General features: G+C 42.4%; 1 long non-coding RNA gene across 4 annotated transcripts in view; it reads right to left on the reverse strand.

Annotated features, from left to right (window-relative positions):
• Window positions 1–26,227, reverse strand: part of LOC310710388 — a 168,115-nt gene that overhangs the window by 69,263 nt on the left and 72,625 nt on the right. For 3 of the 4 annotated variants that reach the window (XR_014528022.1, XR_014528023.1, XR_014528024.1), the window contains exon 4: window positions 22,850–23,251. The exons of the other annotated variant lie outside the window; for it this stretch is intronic. This is a non-coding gene — a long non-coding RNA (uncharacterized lncRNA). Of the gene's footprint in view, window positions 1–22,849; window positions 23,252–26,227 lie in introns of those variants that run through there. 4 annotated transcript variants of the gene reach the window in all.

Below are 26,227 nucleotides of genomic sequence, written 5' to 3' on the forward strand. Positions count from 1 at the left end.
GGTTTGGCTTAGGCCAGGGGTTGGCAACCTAAGGCCCATGGAGACTACAAGCGGCCCATGGGGTTATTTAACTGACCCACGAGCCACCCCCAAACTGAGTGGCCTGCTCAGCGAGTCCTGCGCTTAACCGGTGCAGTGTGGGTGGGGACTTGCTTCTGTGGCGCCAGAAATAGCGTCTGCGCAGACGCAGGAAATTGCAGGTGTGAGTGCTCATGCTCATGCGCAATCCAGCCCATAGAGTGATCTCCACTGGAGTGAACCGGCCCAGGTGAGATAAACCTTGCTGACCTCTGGGCTTAGGCATTGGATGAAGCCAGACTATATCTCAACTCCCCGTCAACTGCAGGGAGTCCAACTAAGGATAAACCACCAATAGGGGGAACCCTATGACTTACATCAAATAGGGGCACCCCAAGGGATCCCTGTTGGGGTCATGGTATGGCCCTGGCCCGTGTCTGGGCATCAGACAGAATTCACACCCCCAGATCCCTTTAACAGGATACCCTTAATGAAGAGGGGCAGGCGGAGGCTACAACCTCCCCTCCATCTGATCAAAGGCTTACCCAATGCCTAACTGTCCACCAGAAAATCACCAAATCACCACCAAAATCAACAATAGAAAAATACATTGAAAAGCCTTGACTTTTATATGCTACACAATGCTATTTTTCTAGAAAAGAGGTGCAAGAACTCACCAGGAACACCTCCCTTTTTCTCTTATAATGGAAATGGTGCCCACCTGAGAGGCACTGGAACTGAGTTCTGGTGAGTTCCCATTGAAAAAAGAATTCCAGATTTTACATTTAAATATATAAGAACAAAAGAAAAGAAAAGAAACACTAGTATTACAAAGGCTGCACATTATTTAACAGGATCTTTGCATTCAAAGGTGTGTATTACATGCTTTCAAAACAGTCACAAATGTCAGAACAAATTCAGGAAATCCAAATGTTCATGTATCATGACAGTGGCGTTGCATCATTATCAGATTTGGTAACATGCTAAGATGAAGTCTATCCACCCCATGTCAAATTTATCTTTCTTTCTCATTCCCCTGGCTAAGAGTATTTTAATCACCAGGTTTTCTATCATCACGATTGTTGTTGTTGATGATTTATTAATCACATTCTAAGCAACCATCTCAGGTTGACCTTCACTGAAGATAATTAAAAACAGTGAAAACACACACACACAAAAACCAGCAAATACATTAAAAACAAAATGGAAACCATATGAGGTAGATGCTCACAGCAAAACCCACTTACCCAGGTGAGAAAGCCTGTTGAAACAAAAATATATTCCAGATAGTGGGTACCTCTCATATCTTAACAGGAATGCCATCTTTCTTTACTATGCTGTAGGACGTAGGTAGAAATATAGATTCAGTCATACCTCAGAAGTCAAACATTTTGGCTCCCGAATGCTGCAAACCCGATACAGTGGTACCTCGGGTTACAGATGCCTCAGGTTACAGACTCTGCTAACCCAGAAATAGTACCTTGGGTTAAGAACTTTACTTCAGTATGGAAACAGAAATTGCGTAGCGGCAGCGGGAGGCCCCATTAGCTAAAATGCACTTCAGGTTAAGAACAGTTTCAGGTTAAGAACGGACCTCCAGAACGAATTAAGTTCTTAACCCGAGGTACCACTGTAGTGAGTGTTCCGGTGGGTTCCATGGCTTCTGATTGGCTGCAGGAGCTTCCTGCAGCCAATCGGAAGCCGTGCCTTGGTTTCCAAATGTTTTGGAAGTTGAACAGACTTTGGGAATGTATTCCGTTCGACTTCTGAGGTACGACTTTACATAAAAGAATGCAAATTTGTCACAGCATCTTTTGGTTTGTTTGTTTGTTTAAAGAAGTTAGATTTCCAAGTGGGCACTGAGTATTTGTTTTTTTCTGAAGAGGGGGTGGTAGGCCAAATAAGTTTGCGAAACTCTGCTCCAGATCTTTTTGAACCTATGGTGTTTTTTCTTTTAAAAGCAATTCTCTGTCACTGGAGACCTTTGCTAGCTTTTTTCTGCATTTTTCTTATTTTCTTATTTTTCAGCATTTGCTACACATTCTCCCCCCCAAAAAAAACCCCCAACCCTCATTGTACTTTCACTGAAGTAAGATAAATATTACCTGATATCTGAAGTGACACTCAGTATATATGGAATATTGTCTAAAAAGCAGCCCCCTGTTAATCTGTGTGGCAGTAGTATGATGAAATGGCAACAAAGCAGATTTCAACAGCCCGGAGACGTAGCGCTTGTCAGAAACAAGTGTGTCAATGTACTATGACAGCCTTTGATTAAAAATATTGATTAATCCTGCATCTTACTTCCAGGGCCCAAGGATCATGGGAAATTGCTGAAAACCCACCACGATCCTTGTTTGTAATTCATCAAGGCATCCACCACACTCTGAAAACCCAAGCCAATGCAGCTGCCCTAAAAAGTAAGCATGTGAACCACTGAACTGAATAGAATAATACCAGGAATAAGATTCAGCAGTGCCTAAATTCTGAAGCTGACGTCCAAAAGCAATGAGTTGGCAAACAATAAAAATCTGCAACAACACCTCTTTGTCTAAAGAGTTGAGGCTGCTATGTGGATTTTTAAAAAGAGGGATCTGAACTCAAGTAAAAATAATAAATAAATACAAGGAAGTGAGTGTTCAGCATGCAGATCATATTTGCATAAAATTGTCCAGCACTGCAAAAGTTCTCCCATCCATGATGCACTAGTTTCGAAAGACTGAACAAGCAGACTCAGTCCCCAAAGGTTTGGGGGTATTTTTCATATGGGGGGTGGTTGAAATTGGACATGCTGCTTTCAGTGGACCCTCTTGATGCTTGCTTTGCTGCCCTCATGCTGGTTAACTTCCAAGGTACCTGCTGATTGCAATCGCACGACGATAGCCCTGCTGTCTTAATGATGACAGCCCCACCCCTGACATATTCTGCTACTGATGGTAGCAGAATTAAAATGATGGGACATGCGGCCCCCAGCTCTGATGAGTGCCAGACTGCACTTCCACTACCCACCACCGCTGGGCAGTATCTCTACCTGCCCAATAGAGGCAGCAGCAATGGTGTCTCACCCTTGGTGCTGATTTGAGATCCAGACCAAGCACACGGGCTCAGACTCTGCCATCTTAATCACCCCATCCTTTATGTATGCTGGCTGTGTCTGAGCCAGCATCATTAAGAAGGCAGGCCTAGCAAGTTTCGGCAGCCGGCTCAGAGCTGCAGTCAACATCTGTTCTTCATCCTTGCCGGTTACAATTCCGGCAAGCCAAACCGTTGAGTGAATACCATGAAAGTGGGCCTGGCAGCAAGAGTGTTTGCCTCACTGTACCACATGCTGACCTTGGACTACTAACAAGTAGACTCTATTTGTATCCAACAAAGTAGTTCCGTTCTTCCCTCTCATCTCTCTACATGCCCCCTGAGCCCTTTACCCCAATCTACTCCAGTTGTTTTTTGAGGAAACCTAGAGCATGGGGTGGGAGAGAGGGAGGGGAAATCGGTTGCACAACTGGAAGTCTTTGTATGAATGGAACAACGCCATTGGATGCAACCCTCAGTTATAATGAGCAACCTGGAATGAGTGGGGATATTATGAATTAACTGACTCCTTTGCAAAATAACTGACTCCTTTGCAAATGAAGCATTGTCCAGACCCATGAAATATTAAACTTTTACTGGCAGAACTTTCTTCAAAACAGAATTTAAACATCAAAAATATCCATACAATATTTTGTGCTGTCCAGGTTTATAACCCTCACGTGTTAGCCACCAGAGAACAACAATCAGTTAGTTGCTCATTAACTGTTCAAATAGCTCAGAGTCCTTCAGAAAAACTCTTGTGGGAAAACCCCAGTGTTAGCAAGGCACATTCAGCCATTTTGCATTTTAAAATCTTCATTGATACATTTACATCTTTCATTTCTGTGTGAATTAAACCATTATAATTAACACTCCATAATCAGAACTTTCCCCACTACTGAAAGGAACTAACTCTCTGTGTTCATTGTCCCTCTGTCATTTTATGAAAGTTGCTTTCCGTCCTTTCACCCCTCAGATGGAAATGACCCCTGTTAGCCCTTTCAGTAAGACAGGGGGAAATCTATGCTAAGGCTGCTAGCAGAAAATCACTCTGATGCAGTCCACACCTTACCACACATGTTAACAATATGTAGCATGGCATTCCTGAGTGTTTGAACCTCCTCACCTACATTGCCTTGCTACAATTTTTCCCACAACACTGTAAAATCAATCAGTATCATAATATACCCCTGTGTCATGATGCTGTCAGTGGCCCCCGGCTGGTTGCCCAGGAAATTATAAAGACAAGAAAAGTTTTTTACAGTCCTTTTTTTAATCCAAACTTTACAGAGAGAGGCTATAGAACCCAGCCTCTTAGATAATGGTGTTGTCCCAAGTGAATCCCCACCCCACATCTTTCCCCCTTCCTTATTCATCATCCTCATCACCTCCTCTACAGGTGCTGCTAGGTGCCCTCTGTCTTTGAGTTCTTTGCTCTCCTACTTTTAAGGCTTGCCAGGTTCTGGGAGATGATGGGTCTGGAATGCTTTTCTGACACTGTGTCAGCAACTGATGCTCCAGCTCTGCCTGCTAATCTCCCATTATTTTCCAACTTTCCCCCTTATCTGCCTCTGAGCTGTGACCTCCCGCAAAGCACTGTTGTCAATTTATACTATCTTCCTCTTCCTCCTCCCTGGAAGGGTCAGGATGGGGAGGCAGTCTCCATCACTCTTCCTCCTCTGCCCAGCCATGACACCCTATTGCAGATGAGGGTGAGAAAAATACCTTGCCTAAGTCCACCAATGTGTTTATAGCAAAGGCAAGATCTGAACAGGTGGCTTCCCGATTCGTAGCTCTGCCTCCTTAGCTGCCACTCTTTTACTTTTTTAATTGCTTGCTAACTGCAAAATCAAGGCATGACTTGCATTAGCGAAAAGAGCCACTACAGATCAAACTGCAGACACAACATTATTTTGACCTGGCACCTCCACCAATATACATATTCCGGGGAGTCAGTTATATTCATCTGGGGAGCTGCTCCAGATGTTACATTTGCCAATGGTATCAGCAACCCGATGGCAAATGCATTTCCACTAATGATTAACACATCATTGTAATGTCAATACTTCTTGAAAACATATGGAGAATCAGTAGGTAAATGTACGAAAATATTTTTTTAAAGATAAAACAAGGCAACACCCTCAGAAATCTTTTAGATTGCCTAGATGCCATTTGCAGCATGAGTGAATGTTGAACATGGGTTTATGTTCTTGTGATATTCTTGATCACAAAAAATAGCTTGGGGAAATGAGCCAATTTTTATTTTTTTTACTTTAGTATGATTTGAAATGAGAATCTTATTTCATTTTTTCTTCTTCTGTGTTCCTTTTTGGAAAACAAAATGCCCTGGGATGAATCAATCCAAAAAAGGAAATCTAGAGGTGTTTGATGAAGTGGTTTGTGAGCACAGAATAGGTGAGTCTATTACTGATTGTAATGAAGGCCGAAAAATCACTTCAAATTCCTGATGGATCTCTAACTCCAATTGCTTTCAACTCTTGAGAATTTACCAAAGGAGAATTGTGATGATCACATCCCATTAGTCTTTGTAGGAAAGTGTCCCAAATCACTAAGTTTACACAAGTGGGGGGGGGGGGAGAGGAGGGGGGAGAGAGGACTGTGATATCTTTCTGTACTCCAAGTGCTCAACCCAAAGTTTTGTGCTGCCTTATCTATCTCTGAGGCAGGACCTGCATAATAATAGGTAACCACAGAGCATTCGACCTCATGCTTTCATCCTATTACATAAGGCAGAATGGGAGGGGGCAGTATTTGTGCAGGAGAATCTGTGGGTGGGGGAAATTGGCCTACGGTGCATTTGTAGAGAGGGTTCGGTTGACAAGGGAGATGTTAAACACCCCTCTGTCCCACTTGCCTACCAGTTGCCTCCCACACATTCTCTTGCACTTGTGTTACCTTAGCAAGTGCTGGTTTGGGAACGTGTAGTCCTAGTCTCTTCACATACCAAATATAACAAACATAACAGAGCAATGTTGCCATTGTCCACAGATCTCAACAGGCTGGTTGATATAATTATTACCTGCCGAGTAAAAGATGAACAAAGCAGGCACATTTTAAGTAAAGTTAGCGCAGTTCAGTTTTTCCTCTCAGTAGTCAACAGGTAAAAATTTGCTTGTTGAATTTCTCAACCAGCATTACTCCAAGGAGCTCCAGACCAAACATGTGGGAGTTTCCCCACTCTCACCCTCTGCAAACTAGACTAGGAGATGAAGTGACCAGCCAAAGGCCACCCAATCAGCTTCATGGATGAATGAGGATCTGAAGCTGGGTCTCATCGCACTGGAACTCAAATTTAGGAAGGATAGATGCTAAGTTGCATGAGCAAAATGAAATACTGCACAACAGGACTTCCGCATCTTGTACTCCACCCCCCATGCCTTCTGTGCCCCCAAAATCTGCTCTGAAGCGGTGGGGGGAAACCTGGAACAAGTTTAGGGGCCTAAGGGGGGCAAGTGGAGAAGAGGGGAGCCATTTTCCTCACAGGATTACTTTTTCTCTTTTTGAATTACATGTGGTTTTTAATAAAATTCTGACCATAAAAAGAGAGAATATGAAAATTATGAATATTGCATCACTTGCGTCATGCCAAAAACAATGTGATAAATTTCATGAAAACAATGCTTCTAGATGTCTTGTCCTCACAATGTTAGCATTGCTGCTGCATGCTGTATTTAACTGTTATTTGATTGATGGAGTGCTAGGTTCTCTAGAATATTAACCTTGACTGATTAATAAACATTCACGTTGAAGTGGTAAGGCTGATATGTGGCCTTACATGGATTTTCATTCTGGATGGGGATTACATGGTGTGGATCCAGGGATACACCTGCCTTGTGACAAATGGCTATAGGTAAGGCAACCAGTGCCTCTCATTGGCTATACAGTGGTACCTTGGTTCTCAAACTTAATCCGTTCCAGAAGCCCATTCCAAAACCAAGGTGCGCTTTCCCATACAAAGTAATGCAAAACAAATTAATCTGTTCCAGATTTTTAAAAATAACCACTAAAACAGGAATTTAACATGGATTTTAATATCTAACGAGACCATTGATGCATAAAATGAAAGCAATAATCAATATGCTCTACTATAAAATAAATACGACAGTATTGTAGATGATAAAAATCAAAATTAATTTTTTTCTTACCTGTACTGATGATAGTCATTGTTTGGATGGGGGGTTTTTATCTATTTCCGCAGGTACACAATCAGTCAATCAGTAGCTGAACTGGGGTCCACACAGTCACAAAAACAAATTAACCGATAAAGCCTAAAAAACAAAAAAACAAAACAAAATAAAAAGCAAAAACAAAATTGCCAAACTTAATCTGTTCCGGGAGTCCGTTTGACTTCTGAAATGTTTGAAAACCAAGGCGTACATTTTGATTGGTGCAGGCACCCCAAAAACAATAGTCGACAGCTGCATTGGACGTTTGCCTTCCGAAAAATGTTCAAAAACTGGAACACTTACTTCCGGGTTTTTGGCGTTTGGGAGCCAAGGTACCACTGTATTGAGAGGGAAGCATATTTTCACCCCCATTTGAATGCAAATAAGAATATATGTCCACTTTTATTGCATTGGGCTGAGCACTCATCATTGTTCATAATTATATTTGGACCCAGGGCCCCTTATGACAACATTTTTAATGTTTTAAACATTATATTATGATTTTCAAAAATCTCCATATACACTATAGTGAGATTTTGCAATTTTGCAAATTAGTAATGACACATACTTTCACTGTATAATCTGAAGATGATGCTGAACAATATCTATTACTACCTTTATCTTTGCATGGATAAATGTCTGGGTTTGCGTGTACACACATTCCACATACAGAGAGTGTGTGCATTTATTGGAGAAAAGGGGAAGGTCAAAATAACACACATACACACGCATATATATTTCCAACTTTTGTTCTGACTTATCCTGTACGCATTCATTTCCTGGTGGCTGCTTAAGTGCTTCTAACATGAATTTATGCATTTGTTCCAGGAGTCAAATAATTTTTCCAGATTGCCATCTAGACTTCTAGAGGCCTAAAGAGACTGTTTGACCGATATGTCACTATTATAAAAACATATCTTTATTATTTAGGAAGCTGGAGTTTAAGCTAAAATATTGCAAGTGAAAGGTCAGCCATCAGACTTTAAAAGGAGAAGGAAGAAATCACATCTCTCTATGGTTTAAATTTTTTTTATGGAGGAAATTTATGTTGTAAGAACACATATCAGTGGGATTTCCATAGATGGCTTGGTAGCAGAAGTTTATTCATTACATGTATTCAGTTGATGAAACAGGACAAGATTATTTGGCTGGTATCCTAAAGCTGACATTGATCCATTAACTCACAGGTATGCAAACAGATTTTCAGATTGGATGCTTTGTTTTTAAGTAGGATCTCTCTGGTCAGACAGAATATTAAATACATTACAAAAGCTGTGTGAAATTTTACAAGTCACAAACAACAACAACAATAACAATAATAATAATACAAAATTTTAATCTTTTCTGCACAAACCTGCAATCTCAGACAGTCAAGAGAAACCTTTGACCAGATGTTGCTGAACTGCATATCCATAAACTGTCCAAAACTGATCAGGACATCTGGGAATTACAGAAGCCATCCTGGCCACTGATTAGATCCCAGGATGTCCTGTTTTGGCTCCCAGAAGAGCATGGCTCCAAAAGATGCCTTTTTGTATTTTTTGGGGGGTGCTCTTGTGTGAGTCACCTGGCTCCCATGACAGCATGGCGCCAAAGGATGCATGCCTTCCAAAGCCACGAGTCTCAATTTTCTGCCGCGGCATGTTGGAGGGTATGGGACTAAGACTCCGATCATCCATGGCCATTGACCACATTTGCTGGGGCTCATGGGAGTTCAGTATCCTCTGGAGAGCCAAAGGTTCTCTTAAACCTGCTCCAAGACATGATTTAAGAGCACATGAGGTAGCTATCATACTGAGGCTTAACAGGTTTGGGGCTGTTGCGAGCCTGGATGGATCTAGGAGCTCCGTGTATGTCATCTTGAATACAATAATGGAAGAAAGGCTGGATGTAAATGTGGTAGATAAAAATGGAAATTTGATAGGAGCAGCAGAACAGGCACAATGAAGAAGAAAGAGGGGATATCTGTCAAAATCTGGGACACAGGAAGGCTCATGTCTTATACTCTGCCATCTTGGTAGGATCACTGTAGATGCAGTTCATAGGTTACGCTGGCAGTGTTGTCACAGCTAGAAAAAATGCACTACCCCAATTGCAACCCATGTTCATAATGTGTGGAAGGCTAAACATCTGGAAGTCACCCTGCTGACACTGATACTTTTCAGTGGATTATTGTGGCATGTGCTGGTGGCATGGGAAAATCACCCCTAGATAGGCAGGTCACCATGTGACCTCACTTTCAATACATCACAATGTGAAGCTGGACCACAGGAGACCAAACTTTGAGTGACACTTCACTGTGGTTCTTAGTAATCATACAAAGTAATCATACAAAGAAAAGCATGGTTAGTTTATTGTTGGGTTCTGATATTTCAGACTGTGCTCTAGGAAGTGCTTTCACCATAACCAGCCTGCTTTATAGGCACTGTAGTTGATGAGCTGTGCCTGTGTACATCATACGGCTCTGATTATAGAGAGAGAGGGGAATATCCCATTTATTTTTGCTTGGCAAAGGAAGACTGTTCATCCATCAACAATGACTTTTCCGTGACATTTTCCTGCTATTTTCAGCTGCAGAAGCTCCTGTGTGACCTGCTGCAACAGCTGCTTACCCTGAGGAAAATTAACATATGGGGCACAGCCTTTTCTCAAATTGTGAGAATCCAGTGTAGCTTGGCTGAAAACCGTTGCCTACTCTGGATTATGTCACTTTATGAAGCATTTGTCTTTCGCAATGCTGGTCTGGAATCTCCTCATTTGTTCCTCCTTGTTAAGTAGACCACTTCCTTCCAGGCTTTCCTTCTTTCCTGCTTCTTTTCCCAGTTCAGTCAGTATCAGTATGAGCTAGCTTTTGCCAGTGTTTACTTCTTGGCTCCATCTTGGCCACAGGTGAAACCTGTACTCAAAATGGCCTTTGTGCTCCATGAGTAATAAACCTTATGTTTTCTTCATCCCTTCACCCGGCTGTCTTGCCAGACTATTTCTCTCTGCACATTGCTGCAATATTTTTACCGAACTCCAACAGCCCCCCAAATCAGGTGCAAGAACCCTCACCACCACCCCCATGGGTGGGACCCATCCATCTAAAGCATCACGTCTCAGTGCAATGATTTCTGCTTATGCAACAGGACGTCCCCCTCTCCTCCCCTTGCATGTGCCCCATACCTACTTCAATTCTGCTTCAGAGTGTTAGGGAACCCCTAGAACAAATTTAGGGGTGCGCAGTGGAAGGAGAGGGGGAGTGTCTCAGTGCAGAAGCAAAAATCCTTGCAGTGGCAGAACACATTACTCATCACTACCTTGGATACAAACCCACGATCTAGTAGCTAGGGCCATTTCCATTATTGGAGTGTTACAAAGGAAACAGGCTATGTGTATACAGTGGTACCTCAGGTTACAGACGCTTCAGGTTACAGATGCTTCAGGTTACAGATTCCGCTAACCCAGAAATAGTACCTCAGGTTAAGAACTTTGCTTTAGGATGAGAACAGAAATTGTGCGGCAGCAGCGGAAGGCCCCATTAGCCAAAGTGGTACCTCAGGTTAAGAACAGTTTCAGGTTAAGAACGGACCTCCGGAACGAATTAAGTTCTTAACTCGAGGTACTACTGTATATGAGTACGCATATGCGCGTGTGTGCACACGCGCACACACACACACACACACACACCACAAATTACTGTGCTTAGCAACAGTGTGACTGTTCCTTCGGCTAATTGTTTTTTAACAAGCTTTATATTTGATTTATAACTTCAAGATTCCTGCATGGCAGAAAAGAGTGTGGTGCTTTCTGGGAACGTTCAGAACATATAATGGCAAGCTTCAGCGTCTTTGACTACAATACTATGATGGGGGAAGGCACTCAGAATAATTCTGTGATTAGATTAATGCCTGATAGTTACTTCAGAACCTCCTGATGAGATATTAAAATATGGCGACAATAAATATCTTTTTTCCCAAACATACGGCTTCTTTTCAAATATACGGCTTCAATTTCATTCTGAATGCACTCGAGAGAATATCCCTTCTGAACCACGCTGTGTTCCTTGCTTCATCGAAACCTGAAATGGCACCCCTGTTCATCTTCCCCAGACCAATGGAGCTATTGATGAGAAAGAGGGGCACTGGCTCACAGGTTCCTTTGGGTCCTTTGCAGGGATGCAGGGAGATTTTGTTCAGTCAGCATTTTTTAAGCAAAGCAACCTCATTTGCACTTCTGCAACTTATATGCTATCACCCTTCAGATGGCATACTTCTCTGAACTGTATGATGCACTGCTTTGGCTCAAAATAATGCATATCTTAGCGGGGAAATGCATACAGTTGAAAAGCATTTTTTGTGTGTGAAGCTTTTTTGTTTTAAAAAATGCAGAAAAGAGGATGGCATGGGCTTCTGACTGAACACATGTGAAACCGGCATGTACCAGAAACATCCATAGGATGATTTAATGCAGGAATATATATATTTTTTTCAAACCAAGGGCCACATTTCCATCAGACCAACTCCCTGGGAGCCACATGTCGGTGCTGAGCGGGTGAAGCAAAGAATGGAAATGCTACCTTTGTATGGTAAGCTAATTTCTGCAGACACACAAAACGCCCCTCTGTGGAGGCCCAGGCAAGCAAGAGATACCTCTGAATTCAAGGAGAAAGTCAGCTGATATGGCCAGGGGAAACTTTCACAGGTCAATACAGAGAGGTATTGAGGGTCTCATTGGGCTCCTGAGTGAGGTTGTACCTCATCCCTGATTTAAAGATTAATGAAACAAAATTTTAAAATTCCTTCTAGTAGCACCTTAGAGACCATTTTTTTAAAAAAATTTGTTTCGGCTATGTCAGACCAACACAGCTACCTACCTGTAACTATTAAAGATTAATGATTCATTATTGGGTTTCTTTATCACTTTTTATTTTGCCTCTTCTTCAAAGGAGCTTTGAGCAGCATATATCGTGTTCCTTTGGGCTAGAAACAATGGCTGCCCCCATGGTTAGGGCTGTCAGAAGGCATCAGTTTCCATTCTAACTTGTGTTCACTGTATGCAGTGCTGTTTCTGTTCCACTGCAGTTCAGCTTCTGACAAAAACTGGGTATTTGACTCACTGTCCGCTGTGGCAGGATTTTGCATACGTAATTATTCCTTTTATTACAGTGGTACCTCGGGTTACATACGCTTCAGGTTACAGACGCTTCAGGTTACAGACTCCGCTAACCCAGAAATAGTGCTTCAGGTTAAGAACTTTGCTTCAGGATGAGAACAGAAATCGGGCTCTCCGGAAGCACAGCAGCAGCACGAGGGCCCATTAGCTAAAGTGGTGCTTCAGGTTAACAACAGTTTCAGGTTAAGAACAGACCTCCGGAACAAATTAAGTACTTAACCTGAGGTACCACTGTATTGTGCCATTCCACTCCATTCATTTCAATTCAAAGTAAACACAATTCAAATGGAGAGGGAGTGATCAGTTTGGTCCATAGTTTGTGGACCAAAGTCACCCGCACCACCCACAGGGAATACTGGTTATATTTTCTGGATTTATTTCCATTCCAGATATGGGACAAATAAGCAACATCAGCAGTTCTCAACCCCATTGCCAGCAGTATTCTATTACATTCCTACCCAGTTAAGTTTCATGACTAAGGAGCGATTTTAACTCAACTGGCTCAGGTACAACATTTTATCTATTACACTGCACTGGTTCTCTCTAGCTGATGGGTTATTTAAATACATGGTTGGCCAACCGGTGAAACCATTGTCAAATGTACTGCACTGTTAAGGTACTGCTCCTGTTAGGAGCCAGAGAGATATGTGATTCTGTTTAAAACACAGAGCCAATTTTAAACACCTGCCACCACCTCCTTAACTGCTGCTCACTACACTAGTGGTAAAATCACATCAAGATCCTTGAGTAGAACTAATAATAATAATAATATATTTTCCAGCCACTCTGAGCGGCTCCCAACAGAACATTAAAAACACAGTAAAAGATCAAACATTAAAAACTTCCCTAAACAGAGCTGCTTTCAGATGTCTTCTAAAAGTCAGATAGTTGCTTATTTCCTTGACATCTGATGGGAGTGCGTTCCACAGGGCAGGCACCACCACCAAGAAGGCCCTCTGCCTAGTTCCCTGTCACCTCACTTCTCACAGGGAGGGAACTGCCAGAAGGCCTTTGGAGCTGGACCTCAGTGTCCAGGCTGAAATATGGGGGCAGAGATGCTCCTTCTGGGCCGAGGCCATTTAGGGCTTTAAAGGTCAGCACCAAGATTTTGAATTGTGCTTGGAAACATACTGGAAGCAAATGTAGGTCTTTCAGGACTGGTGTTATATGGTGTTGGCTTTGCACTCACAAACTTCTGTGCTACCACTAGCATAATACATTATTTCAATAGAGGAAGCAAACCCTGTCATGGCTAAATTACATAGCCATCTTCCCACAGTGCCTGGCTCAATATTTGCACATAGGCTGTGCGCTGAAATTCATCTTCCTTCTTCCAAGTCATTAGCAATTATGTTAATGGATCCTAACACTGACCTTTTTTAGTTGTCTGTAATTTTCCTGTCACTGACTCCCGCCCCCCACCCTGCCATAATTCCTGTGCAATTTGCCCAGTGATATGTTGCCATGCACTCCAAATCTCCAGAGTTATTTTATTCACTTTCTAGTTCCTTGGTGTATAAACTATATTGGGGATATATGCATTTGAGTCACTATTTTGCCTTTGCATATGACCCCTTGTTTCATGGAGTTGACTGCTCAGACTTGAGTAACATTCACCTGGGAGGACTTTTGAAAACAGCTTGGCAGGGTGGAGCCATGGCAGTAGGCTCCCAGCAGCACAGAATTGCTGTCATTTATGGACAGTGAGATGTGTAAGGTTGTGGTAGTAAGGTTGGAGCTGCATGTCTACCCAAGCCGGACTGCTGGATTGACTTTGCCAATGCACCAATGCAATACTGACCTCACCTCCATCTCTTTTCTCCTCTGCTAAGTGGAGCAACTCTGCAGCTAGGAGGCTATCTCTGTGTTTTTGCCCCACAAGGCAAACTATTGGGAACCAAACCCTGTTAGGCCTTGCATTGTAGATTGTTTACACGTGGGGATAAATAGTGTATTGAGGTCGCCATCCCATACCCACCTTCCTGGCGCTCCTTAAGGATTTATGGCCCATAGCTGTTCTTGAAAAAGTAACTATCAGAACTAATGTATAGTAGAGGACAATTTTTTAAAATAAAGATAGGATTTTGACTTTTTATATAAAAATCATGACAACAATATTCAAATGCTCCCACTATTTGGAATTCTTAGTAACTCTTCAAGTGAGGAATACAACCCCAAGGGCAAATAAAACAAGTGTTGAGAAAAAGGATTATGGCCCTCCAATACTACAAATTCTTTCCCCCAGGGATTGTGAATGCAACAACCCAAGTTTGTATCTTACGCATATCCTTAATTTTAATTAATTAATTAAATTTCCATTCAGTTGTCTTTTATTTCCTTATTCCTTATTTTATTGAATTATATGATTGTGACTGAACCCCCCCCCTCTGCTTTTGTCAGAGGAAGATATTTTAACATACCAAGAAATGATAGACATTGTAGATGTTCTTTGAATGTGCCAGACACTGTAGAACATATCCTTTTCTACTGTCCAATGTACATCCAGCTACGCAAACATGTGCCACCCCCATTTTTTGGTAGACTAACATCACAGCACAATGAAAATATCAGATTCTATCTGTCTGACATTAACCCGGAAGTAACTGCAAGGGTGGCTGAGTTTTTGTCAATAGTATTTCTTAGAGTGGTAAATGGCACTATTTAGCAGGAAGAAATCCCAATGAAAACCCTCATTATATATATTACATGGCTGTTTATTTGTGTGTGTGTGTGTGTGTGTGTGTGTGTATACACACACATATATATACATACATATAAAATATATGGATGTTTTATGATGTTTAATGATAGCCTATACTTGTATGCATAATAAAGGTTTGGTGAAGTAAGTAAGTAGGAAGTAAGATTAAATAAAAAGGAATATTTACATAATAACACAAATATGTCAGCACTTTAGCATGCCTTTCTCCTATACCCATTTTTGTATGCAGTTTTGCTTACTGTACATATTGCACATTTTTACTTATTGTACATTTTATTTCACATATTCCTGCAAGCAATTCCCTGCCATTATAACACATTTCTGTATAAATTTTTTTTTCTTCCAGTAGCACCTTAAAGACCAACTTTGTTAGTTCTTGGTATGAGCTTTCGTGTGCATGCACACTTCTTCAGATACACTTCAGTGTATCTGAAGAAGTGTGCATGCACACGAAAGCTCATACCAAGAACTAACTTAGTTGGTCTTTAAGGTGCTACTGGAAGGAATTTTTTTTATTTTGACTATGGCAGACCAACACGGCTACCTATCTACTACATTTCTGTATGTTATTTTCACTTGTATATGCATTTTTTATCTGCACATTCCACTAATATATAGATTTTTGTTAGAGAACTGCCTCACAAAACTCAGAATTCCAAAGGATAGCTGTAGTTCTGTGCATGCATTATTTGGGAAAGAACAAATTAGGTAGCTTGTGTTAAAACATGTGCTGAACCATTTTTCTCCCTCTATCCATAGTGGCAGCATCAGAAACACTCACACATTTCCCAAAACACTCTAGGATGAGGATTTCCACGGAATCTGGAAATCCTTATCCAGTTAGAAAATGTAGAACAGGGAGCCCACTTAAGTCATAAAAAGCTTTTAAGATGCCTTGAGTAAAATTGGGTTTCAATATATTATTAAGAAATGATCATAAGAGTCATCATAGGGGAAAATGATACAGAAAGGTTCTTATCAAAGAATGAGCCAGTCAAGCTGAACGTAGAGGCCTGCTCAATGTGATTGCTTTCCAGCTTAGCAGATCAGCTGAGAAAGTCCTCCGCTGTCACATACAGCTCAAATGTCAAGCTGATTGCTACAGCCTTCATGTCAATTTACATAAATTATCCATAATACTCATACTTTATTTCTAAAAATGATGTTTGCCCGTATTCATAATCTAATTAAAGGAAGACTATAGTAGCGGTTACAGTGGATTGCATCTTTCTGAAGCCTATCAATTCTTCATGACAATGCCAGACAGTCATTCTCCTTATTTCCACGGGTTCGCCCCCCTCCCGCCCTGCTTTCAGTAGATGAAATCCAAGCAGGAGATGCCTGGGAGTGTGACACAGTTTCTCCCATTTTTAACACATTTTAAAACAGTCCCCAGCATTCATTAACTGCATAAATTCGTTAGCCATTTAGAGATTGGGAGGAATAATGACCCGCTGACTCTAAAAAGATTAAATTCTCAATCGGTTGATTATTAACCTTCATTAGTAGTAAAGAACTAGCTAATTGAGAATGCAACTCTATGCAGACTTACTTGGCAGTAAATGCCATTGAACTTGATAGAATTTTTAAATGAGTGGCATTCAATGGTTCTGTGATGTCAGCGGGACAAGGGAAGGAGGCCATTTCCCACAATTCCTCCTTGCAACAGAAGCTCCCGATGGCTCCTCAAAATCTGCTCTAATGTGTTGGAGGGTCCTTCGGAGAAGATTTGGAGTTAGCATGCAAGGAAAGTAAAGGAGAGGGAGGATAATCAATAAATTCTCTCTTGTTTCACTGACAGATATCTTCAGTCAGTGGAGGAAAAGCACTGGACACTACTCTGCTGCTATTACCACTATTACAACCCCTCCAAATAAGGGGGGACACACTGGCAGAGGAAGGGGGTGCAGGGGGGTACAGGCCACCCCAGGTGTCATCAATGAGGGGGATGACAAAATGAGAAAAATATGAGTTGACAATAATAATATTGGGCTCACGAAACTGTTTAGTTCAGTCATCAAGTGTAACGAAACGCGGCTGGGCACCACATTGTGGGGGCTGGCACTTCTCGCATCTCTCCTGGGAGTGATGTGGTGGCTTGGCCGCCTGCAGGCTCCGTGCTACTTGAAACGGCTGCATGGGACTTGTATCTGTCCTCTGCCTCTCCCTCAGCCACCCTACAGCTAAGGGGGAGGCAGCGGAGAGGTCCCATGCAGCGCGCCCTGCCCCGCCACCATGGGTGGCATGCCCCGCCCCCGACTGCAGGACACTTGTACCGCACCTGGCGCCCAAGCGGTGAGCTACGCCGCTGGGTGGACAGACTTCAGGCTTGCAGGATCTGGTTTGTGTTTTATTATAACCTTGAGATCCACCAACTGGAGCAAGCTGCAAAAGACATAGACTGAAAGCTGGGAAACCCTGAGCATAGGAATTTGTTCTGAGTCCTTGAACTGAATGTCATTAAGTAGACAGTTATTATTATTATTTATTAAATTTATATACCGCCCTTCATCAAAAGATCTCAGGGCAGTTCACATAATAAAATAAAGGATAAAACATAGTAAGTAATTAAAACAAAACAGCAATACAATACCCCCCTTCCTACAGATACATCTAAAAGGCTGTAGGATATTAATCAGCCAAAGGCTGGTTTCACCTGGCGCCTAAAAATATATAATGAAGGCACCAGGCGAACTTCCTTGAGGAGAGCATCTCACAAATGGGAGGCCATTATAGAAAAGGCCAGTTCTTGTGTTGTCACCCTCCAAACCTCACGTGGGCCTGTGATGATGAACACAGAGCCTGGTTTATATGGGGAAAGGCAGTCCTTGAGGTATTGCGGTCCTAGCCAATATTCTACAACCAAGCAGTATATAAAAAACCCCCAGGACATCCCAGTTGACATTGGTTGCTGAGGAAGTGTTCAATCTATGTCTTGAAAGAGTTTGGATAGTTTCCATCCAAAAGGAACACCAGCCCTGGAACAGTTAACTGGCAAAGGAGAAAGACACTTGAAATTCTCAATTATTCTACTTTGGTATATATCAGTACTTCTCTTGTTTAATAGCAACTGTCATTTTGCTGGTGTTCCTTGTGTTTCCTTCATGTGGGCTATTACAGCCAAGCTATCGAATGGAAAGAGTAAAGCTATTGAAAGAAAAGAGTAAGTGACCAATTTGCAACAGTGAAGTATGGAAGTAATAACCTGCTAATGTTATCTTCCTGCTATTCATGCTGATTTATCAAGCTTTAGAGAAAACGAAGAGAACTTTGCTTAATGGATTTGCTACTCTCTCTGTTGGAAAAGTCAGCACACTCGAAAGTGATAAGTTCCTCACCACAAACGTATCACAGTCTTAAGGGGGTGACTATCACTTACCTTCCTATAGTACAGTGCGGATTAATCAAAGTACATTTCAAGTCAGTGAGGTTAGGGATGGGTAGATCAGTCTATTTCCGGTCTGTATCAATTTCTCTTGCATTTCTTTCATAAATCCATTCACTTCATTAAGCAGTGTGAAAATTCATACTTAATAATGCATTTGAAAGTGAATTTCAACACAAAATGCAAGTCTTTTAGCACAATGTATGCCTTTCTAAGCCTATTTTATCCCAAAATACACATTTTGTAGTTGTTGGGGTTGGGGTTTTTTTTGGGGGGAGGGTGTTTTTGAGCTGATGAATGTATCAGCTCAAAATTTACAAAATTCAGAGAAGTGCAATGGCCAAGGAATAATTGGTTTCAAGTACATGTATTAGTATGGGAGGTGCTAATTAGGCTGGTTCACTTCAAAATGCAGGCAAATGAAATTCTCCACCATCCTTATAGTGCCGTGAATTCATGGAGCCGGAGCCAGAGCCAGCATGAGATAGCCTGTAAAATGGGCAGGCTTTTTGAAATGCAAAAGAAGATGTCTTAGCAGCCTAAGACACATCAACTAACTTGATCCTGAAGACTGAGGGGCCTCAGGGTGGTGGGATGTGCTAGACATTTTCCAAATGCTAAAAAACATTTCTACCAGAAGTAGGTATACACAGAAGATAAAATATGAAGTAATCGGTTTACAAATGTAGGAAAGGGTATCAAGCCATCTATGGGACTGTGTCTGTGACTGTGAGCAACATTAGGACTCAATAAAATTGAAGCAAGGGGGGAAAATGGCCTCCCTGTTAGAGGGCTCGCTGAACAGAGAACAATGTTTAGCAAAGCGTGAGGGATTTATAGTTAGCCTCCGAGGCAAAATGTTGGTCATGAATTGCTATAACAAATTTATCGCCACGAACACAAATGCTGACAAATGTCAGGCTGTATCTGCAACTGAACTGTCCAAATGTCAGTTGCTCACATCAAGTAGCAAAAAAATTAGCACCTCAAACAAATTTGCTAAACAATGAAAGCTTAAATCTGAAAGGACTTAATCTCAATATAAATCACAACCTGCTTTGGAAATGATATGGTTCACACTCTGACAATAAAACAGACAGAAAGATGTGTTTGGCTATTTATATCTATTAACAAAATGGAGGGAAAGCGAGAGTAAAATGATGGGCATTCTACATTTTCAAAACATCCTGCAAGTGGCCAGCCACACAACCCATTTCACACACAATCTTTTCTTTCTGAAGTATAAAAATAAGCAGGCACAAACAGGGCTGGCTCTTCAGATTTCAGTAGCACAGGGGTGGGGGGATACATAGAAAGAACTTTCTAACATGTGAAGATCATTGGCAGGTGCAAAGATTTGATTGTAACTATGGTCAAAATTTAAATTTCAACAAAACAATGGGTTGGATTAGACTAAATAGGACTCTGTGAACAGTTCCTTTGGACAAACTTTTGATGACTTACTTAAACTTGTTGATTTCAATGAATCTATGCTGAGTGTAACTCAGTTGGATATCACTCAACCTTTTTCTTTATTTCAGAATTTATACAGTGGTACCTCGGGTTACATATGCTTCAGGTTACATACGCTTCAGGTTACAGACTCCGCTAACCCAGAAATAGTACCTCAGGTTAAGAACTTTGCTTCAGGCTGAGAACAGAAATCGTGCTCCGGTGGCGCAGCAGCAGCAGGAGGCCCCATTAGCTAAAGTGGTGCTTCAGGTTAAGAACAATTTCAGGTTAAGAACAGACCTCTGGAACGAATTAAGTACGTAACCAGAGGTACCACTGTAAACCGCTCTGCTTTCATTGAAATCCCAAATGGTTTACCGAAGTACAAAAAAACAACTATTATCCCATACAAGAATTTATTTTATTTATTTCATTGCATTTATAATTCCCCCCTCCTCATTTAATCCCCACAACAACCTTGTGAGATAGGTTGGACTGGGAGGCAGTGACTGGCCTCAGTGAGCTTCATGGCCAAGTGCACATTTGAACCCTGGTCTCCATGGTCCTAGTCTGACACTCTAACAACCACTGATCAGATTCCCCAAGCATCCCTTGGGGGTGACTCCAATGTGCTGACTCCAATCATAAGTTTTGTTCTTCACATTAGTGAATTTAGTTTTGTTTTTTAAATGCTCATGAAAATTCACCAGCTTTTACATGTGAATTTCTCCTAATGTACAAAATTTTATATGAAATTTCCGCCAGTTTTCCCCATGTAATTTTTGTATGCTCTTTTCACTAATATATACATTTTTATGCATGCTTTGTCCTAGTACATGCACTATCGTGGAGATCACTCGGCTGAAGAACTACATAACAAAATTCACAACGTGCGAATTTTGAAGGATTGCTGTGTTTCAGGTCTTGCATTCTTTTGGAAAGTTCAAATTAGGCAAGTTTCCCATTAAATGTAACCTGAACTGAATTTCTTCCCCATCCCCAACTCCAAGTAGCATAAAGTAGTGGACACATGCATCTTGGACTCTTCGTTTCTTCAAGACATGCTCTTTTGTGGTGTATGTGTATTTTGGTGCACAAATTGGGCACCACTGAAATGAGAGCAGCACAGTTCTTCGCCTTTTTGTGACCCAGTTAACTGAACACACACCTGCAGATGGTGTATTGGCAGACCACCTGTTTTTGCTGCCTGCCTAGGACTGAAAAAACAAGGAGCAATGCCCAAAACCTGTAAGACATGGCTGTTGGGCTGTCTTTAGCCTACTGGGGCACAAACAGTTCAAGCAGCAGCAACCAGTACAGGCTAAATGCTGAGCGTCTTCAGAAACAGCAAGCCGTACTATGCAAGATTGTGGCAAGCTTAGGTTACAGCAAATTCCACCGTGCACATCTCACATTAGAAGTCACTGTGCACGAGAAATTCCTTAATGCTGTATCTATCATGTAGTCAAATCCCCTTTCTGCTAACAGGGGTGGGAGAAGAGAGAGGGCTCCCTGTTTTCAAAATAGCGCAGCGATCCTGGTGACAGCATCACGCCCCTCGGGAAAACTGCCACCTCAGACTGTGGCCCAGGGGAAGCCAAATCAAATTGCCCCATATTTTGTGCATGAAGTGGGCATGTGGCAGGCATGACTGAATGTTTTCTGACAGCTCCGTTAATTCAGGGCCCATCAGATGACAGAGAGAATGATTTCTGTAATTATTTTTAGGCATAAGATCCATAGTCAGCTCTGTTAGTGCGTGCTTTTGAAACTGCTTGACATGAAATACTGTTAGGAGTTTGAGGAGGGGGGAAGTAGGCTGCATGTGAGATTCTCCTAACTTCTGGATCCAGCAGGTGTTAAAATATAAGCCCAGATGGCTTCCTGTGTTGAGGTGAAGCAGCAAGATGGGGAGAGAGAGAGAGAGAGAGAGAGAGAGAGAGAGAGAGAGAAATGTTTGATTTCTGTTTGAATCCAAGGCTGTAGTTATGGGGAAAACAGGATCCTTTGTGAACCCCTCCATTGTAGGCTCAGGTTGTATATATATATATAAACCATATGTCCTAAGGTCATCACAGTCTCTGATGTGCATTTCCAAAAGGAAACACGAACCCTAGGTAAGTGGAACCCCCGTAATCTCGCACCATTCAGAGATCAGGTTGGTGTGTAGCAATACACATGGATAGTTTATGTGCTACCCCTCTGGATAAAGCCTTTGAAAGACAACATGTCTGACTGCATGAACTTCTACTGTATTGTTGTCGGGTGGGAATGAGGCAAAGATATGCAACTGGCTGATTCTCATCCAAGACATCTCACTGGAGTGCAATCTCAGTCAAAGCCTTGCATAAGCAGGCTTTCTCTTTCCTGTAGCTAAATTGAGTCTGTCTTGGATTTGCTTCGGTGTTAAAACTTTGATAGGTTGCTTTTGTAAACCAAGATACAGTCAAAGATTCCAGGAACATGTGCTAGCAGAAACTATATCTATCTATCTATCATCTATCTATCACCTATCTCTATCTATCTATCATCTATCTATCTATCTATCTATCTATCTATCATCTATCTATCTATCTATCTATCTATCTATCTATCTATCTATCTATCATCTATCTATCTATCATCTATCTATCTATCTATCTATCTATCTGTCTATCTATCTATCTATCTATCTATCTATCTATCTATCATCTATCTATCTATCTATCTGTCTATCTATCATCTATCTATCTATCTATCTATCATCTATCATCTATATCATCTATCTATCTATCATCTATCTATCTATCTATCTATCCCTGTCCATGCTAAAATATTTCTTGATCTGCTGTTGATGGAGCGTTATATTTCTGGGTGGCAGGCTGAGAGGAGCACCCCTTCTCCATTCATGATATTTGACCTGATGCTTATATGCTGCTTGCTTCAGCATTTAATTGCTCATTTACTAAACACAGCATCACCCCGACTTTCCCTTCTTTCTTAATTTGCCATGCCATCCACTTTGGGATCTGGCATTGGAACAGAACATGACCCAAGCAGTCCTTCTGACTCCCATTCACCCTTGTCTATGCAAGGTGCCACTCCATCCAGATAGTAAGCCTTTGAAAATAAAACGCTCCGGCAGCGTTGCGATGAATTCGAAGCTACCAGGAACTAGCTACAATTGATAAATTAGCTGTTCCTTCATTGGTGGCATATCTGGAAAACAAAATTGTAGATCACTTCCTGATGTCGGCATTCCCAGAGATGATAGTTACAGACCTGGAAGCAAAATACAGTTTCAGTTGGGTGGGGGTACATTTGTAGCAGAGCCGACAGAAACCTTTTACAAATGCAGCTGTCTGCTCTGATTGAGGAGCTTCTTAGAACTTGGTAAGACAAATTCGGAGGCGATGCAGTTTCATTTTTCTCAAGTCTCAGAAATGTTTTGATGCTTGCCCATCTGTCCCTGGAGCCTTAAAAATCCCCCTTAGGTATGAATGCCTAGCCCTGTTTGAGCCGAAATTAACGCCTGGGACTTGGACTAACAAAGGTTGGCTTTTTACTAATGTTAAAAAGCAAGGTCTGAGCATGTGCAGAACCTTTTAAGAGCTAGTGTTTAATTCATATTGAATCTGAGTAGGGCGAGCTGAATTATTCATTTGTTAGTTCGTTCAAAACATTTCATCCCACCTTTCCAAAATCCAAGGAAGACTACATAAAATTTGTTAAACGGCATAAGAAAATGTAAATGATATAAAAAGAAGACACTTTTTTTTAATGACAAAATAGCAAAAGCAGCCACTGTGAAAGTGGGCTTCTTGTCCTTATGCCTGAAAAGATACTATTGAGAAAGAGTTAACAGTAGTAAAGGTGCAATTGTGTGAACACTTTCTTGGCAGTAAGCCTGATTGTACTGGATGGGACCTAGTAAATATACCGTATTTTTCGCTCTATAGGATGCACTTTTCCCCCTCCAAAAATGAAGGGGAAATGTGTGTGCGTCCTATGGAGCGAATGCAGGGGAGAGGCAGGCAGGAAAAGCCCCCCAAAGCCGCACACAAGCTCCGCGCGGCTCTTGCGGGTTTTTCCTCAGTCCTTTCTCCCTCCTGGTAGAGAAGCCCACAAGAAAAGCTCCTTAAAGGGTGCGCGGCTCCTGTGGGCTTTTGCGGGAGTTGGGGGTATTGCCATAGCCACGCGCAGCCTCTCCCTGCTGGAGAGGTTGCGCGGGGCTAAAGAAGCCATAGCCCCGTTTAGCCTCTCCCGGCTGGAGAGGTTGTGTGCGGGTATGGCAGAAGGCTCTTTAGCTGCGCGCAACCTCTCCAACCAGGAGAGGGTGCGCGGGGCTAAAGAAGCCATAGCTCTGCTCACCCTCTCCTGGCTGGAGGGGCTGCGCGGGGCTATGGCAGAAGCCAAAACAGTGAGCGGGATGCATTCCACTCGCTGTCTTGGCTTCTTTGCTCTTTGGGGCTGGCGGTGGGGAAAAGCAGCGCTTCCCCCCACCGCCAGCCCCACAAGCTCGGGGAGCAGCGAAGGCTGCATGCCTTTCCGCTGCTCCCTGACCTGCTCTTTGGGGCTGGCGGTGGGCTTTCCCCCGCCAGCCCCAAAGAGCAGGTCGAAAGGAACCCGAAGCCTCCGAAGCACACTCCGGAGGCTTCGGGTTGCCTTCACTGAAGCCTGGAGAGTGAGACGGGTTGGTGCGCACCGACCCCTCTCGCTCTCCAGGCTTCCAAGGTAGCCGCCTGAAGACGACTGAACGCACCTTGAATGTCACCTTGTTTTAGAGGGGGAGAACAAGGGAAAAAAATTCTCCCCCTCTCTGCGCAGCGCCTCCTGCCGCTTCGCTGAAGGGGCGCTGGGCAGAGAGGGGGAGAATTTTTTTTCTTGTTCTCCCCCTCTAAAACAAGGTGCGTCCTATCGCCGGGTGCATCCTATAGAGCGAAATATACGGTACATAAGATTGTGTTGTCAGTATCTTTCTGGGTGTCAGATGTTTCAGCACAGAGGCGCCAGCTTGCCAGGGCGATAGGGGACAATGTTGTGTGTGATATGTCACATGTGACATCAGGACAGTGGGAGAAACCAGGGGCAGAGCTGAAAGTGATGGCCACACGGCTTCAGTGGGTGGCAACTCCTCCTTCTCCCCCTGGTGCCACCACCAGCAGAAGGAGGAGGAGGAGGAGGAGAAGAAAGGTCCAGCCACTAGAGCTGTGCCATGCTTGGCTCCATGCTTCAACTTCACGCTTTTTGGACATGAGGGGCTGCTCCCACCCCAAAAAATATTCAGGGGTCCCAAAAGGGCTCAGTCCCCAGGAGCTGGTGCCCCTGTTTCAGTGCTTTTCTTTCAAGTTTATTTTATTAAGTCTCAACATTTTAAACATGTACCATCAAAACACAATTTCATCTTTTCTCTTATTTCTGTCAACTTCCCACCCTATTTTTCACTGAGTTGTTGTTCCTCCCCTTCTGCTGCACCCTATTGTCTATCTATTAAATTGTAACCACATTATTATAATCTAATTACCTCTGTTTGTTGCTCATAGCTCAAATACTGCTCACAAGTTCATCATACTACAATATTTCTTTAAATAGTCCGAAAAAGGCATCCATTCTGCCATAAAACACCCATTGTTGGATTCTCTTCATTTTGCTGTTAATTTTGCCAGTTCTGCATAGTCCATTATGCCTTGCATTGCTTCTTAATCTTCCCTGTGATTAGCAGTGGCACACTAACAAACCAATCACTTGTCTGTTAGAAGTGCACCCCACTGAGTTCAATGGGACTATCTTCTAGGTGAGTAGAGGACTGCAGTCTCAGTCAAGCAGTCATTGGTAAACATATTTCTTAGTCCGCTGAACACATGTATTTATCTACTAAGCTGCAGTACAAAACTATACCAATGCAAGTAGATAAATAGGTACCACTGCAGCAGGAAGGTAAATGGTGTTTTTGTGTGCTTTGGTTTCCATCACGGTGTCCCGTTGTACCAGAAGCAGAAAGCTGTCTGTGGACAAACGCCGGCACCCTCGGCCTGAAAGCAAGATGAGCAGTGCACCCCAAAGTCACCTTTGACTGGACTTAACCATCCAGGGGTCCTAGACCTTTACCTTTTACCACACAGATTGCAGAACTGAGTTCTTCTGAGAGAAATCGGGTTATTACAGGAGAACTTTGACTTTACAAAGAGAAAGCTCACAGTTCATACATGCCTAACAGTTTATTATACAGGCCTTCATTTTCCAGCGTTGTTTGGAAAC

Source organism: Podarcis liolepis, assembly GCF_965112155.1.
Source record: "Podarcis liolepis genome assembly, chromosome: 6".
Taxonomy (NCBI): domain Eukaryota; kingdom Metazoa; phylum Chordata; class Lepidosauria; order Squamata; family Lacertidae; genus Podarcis; species Podarcis liolepis.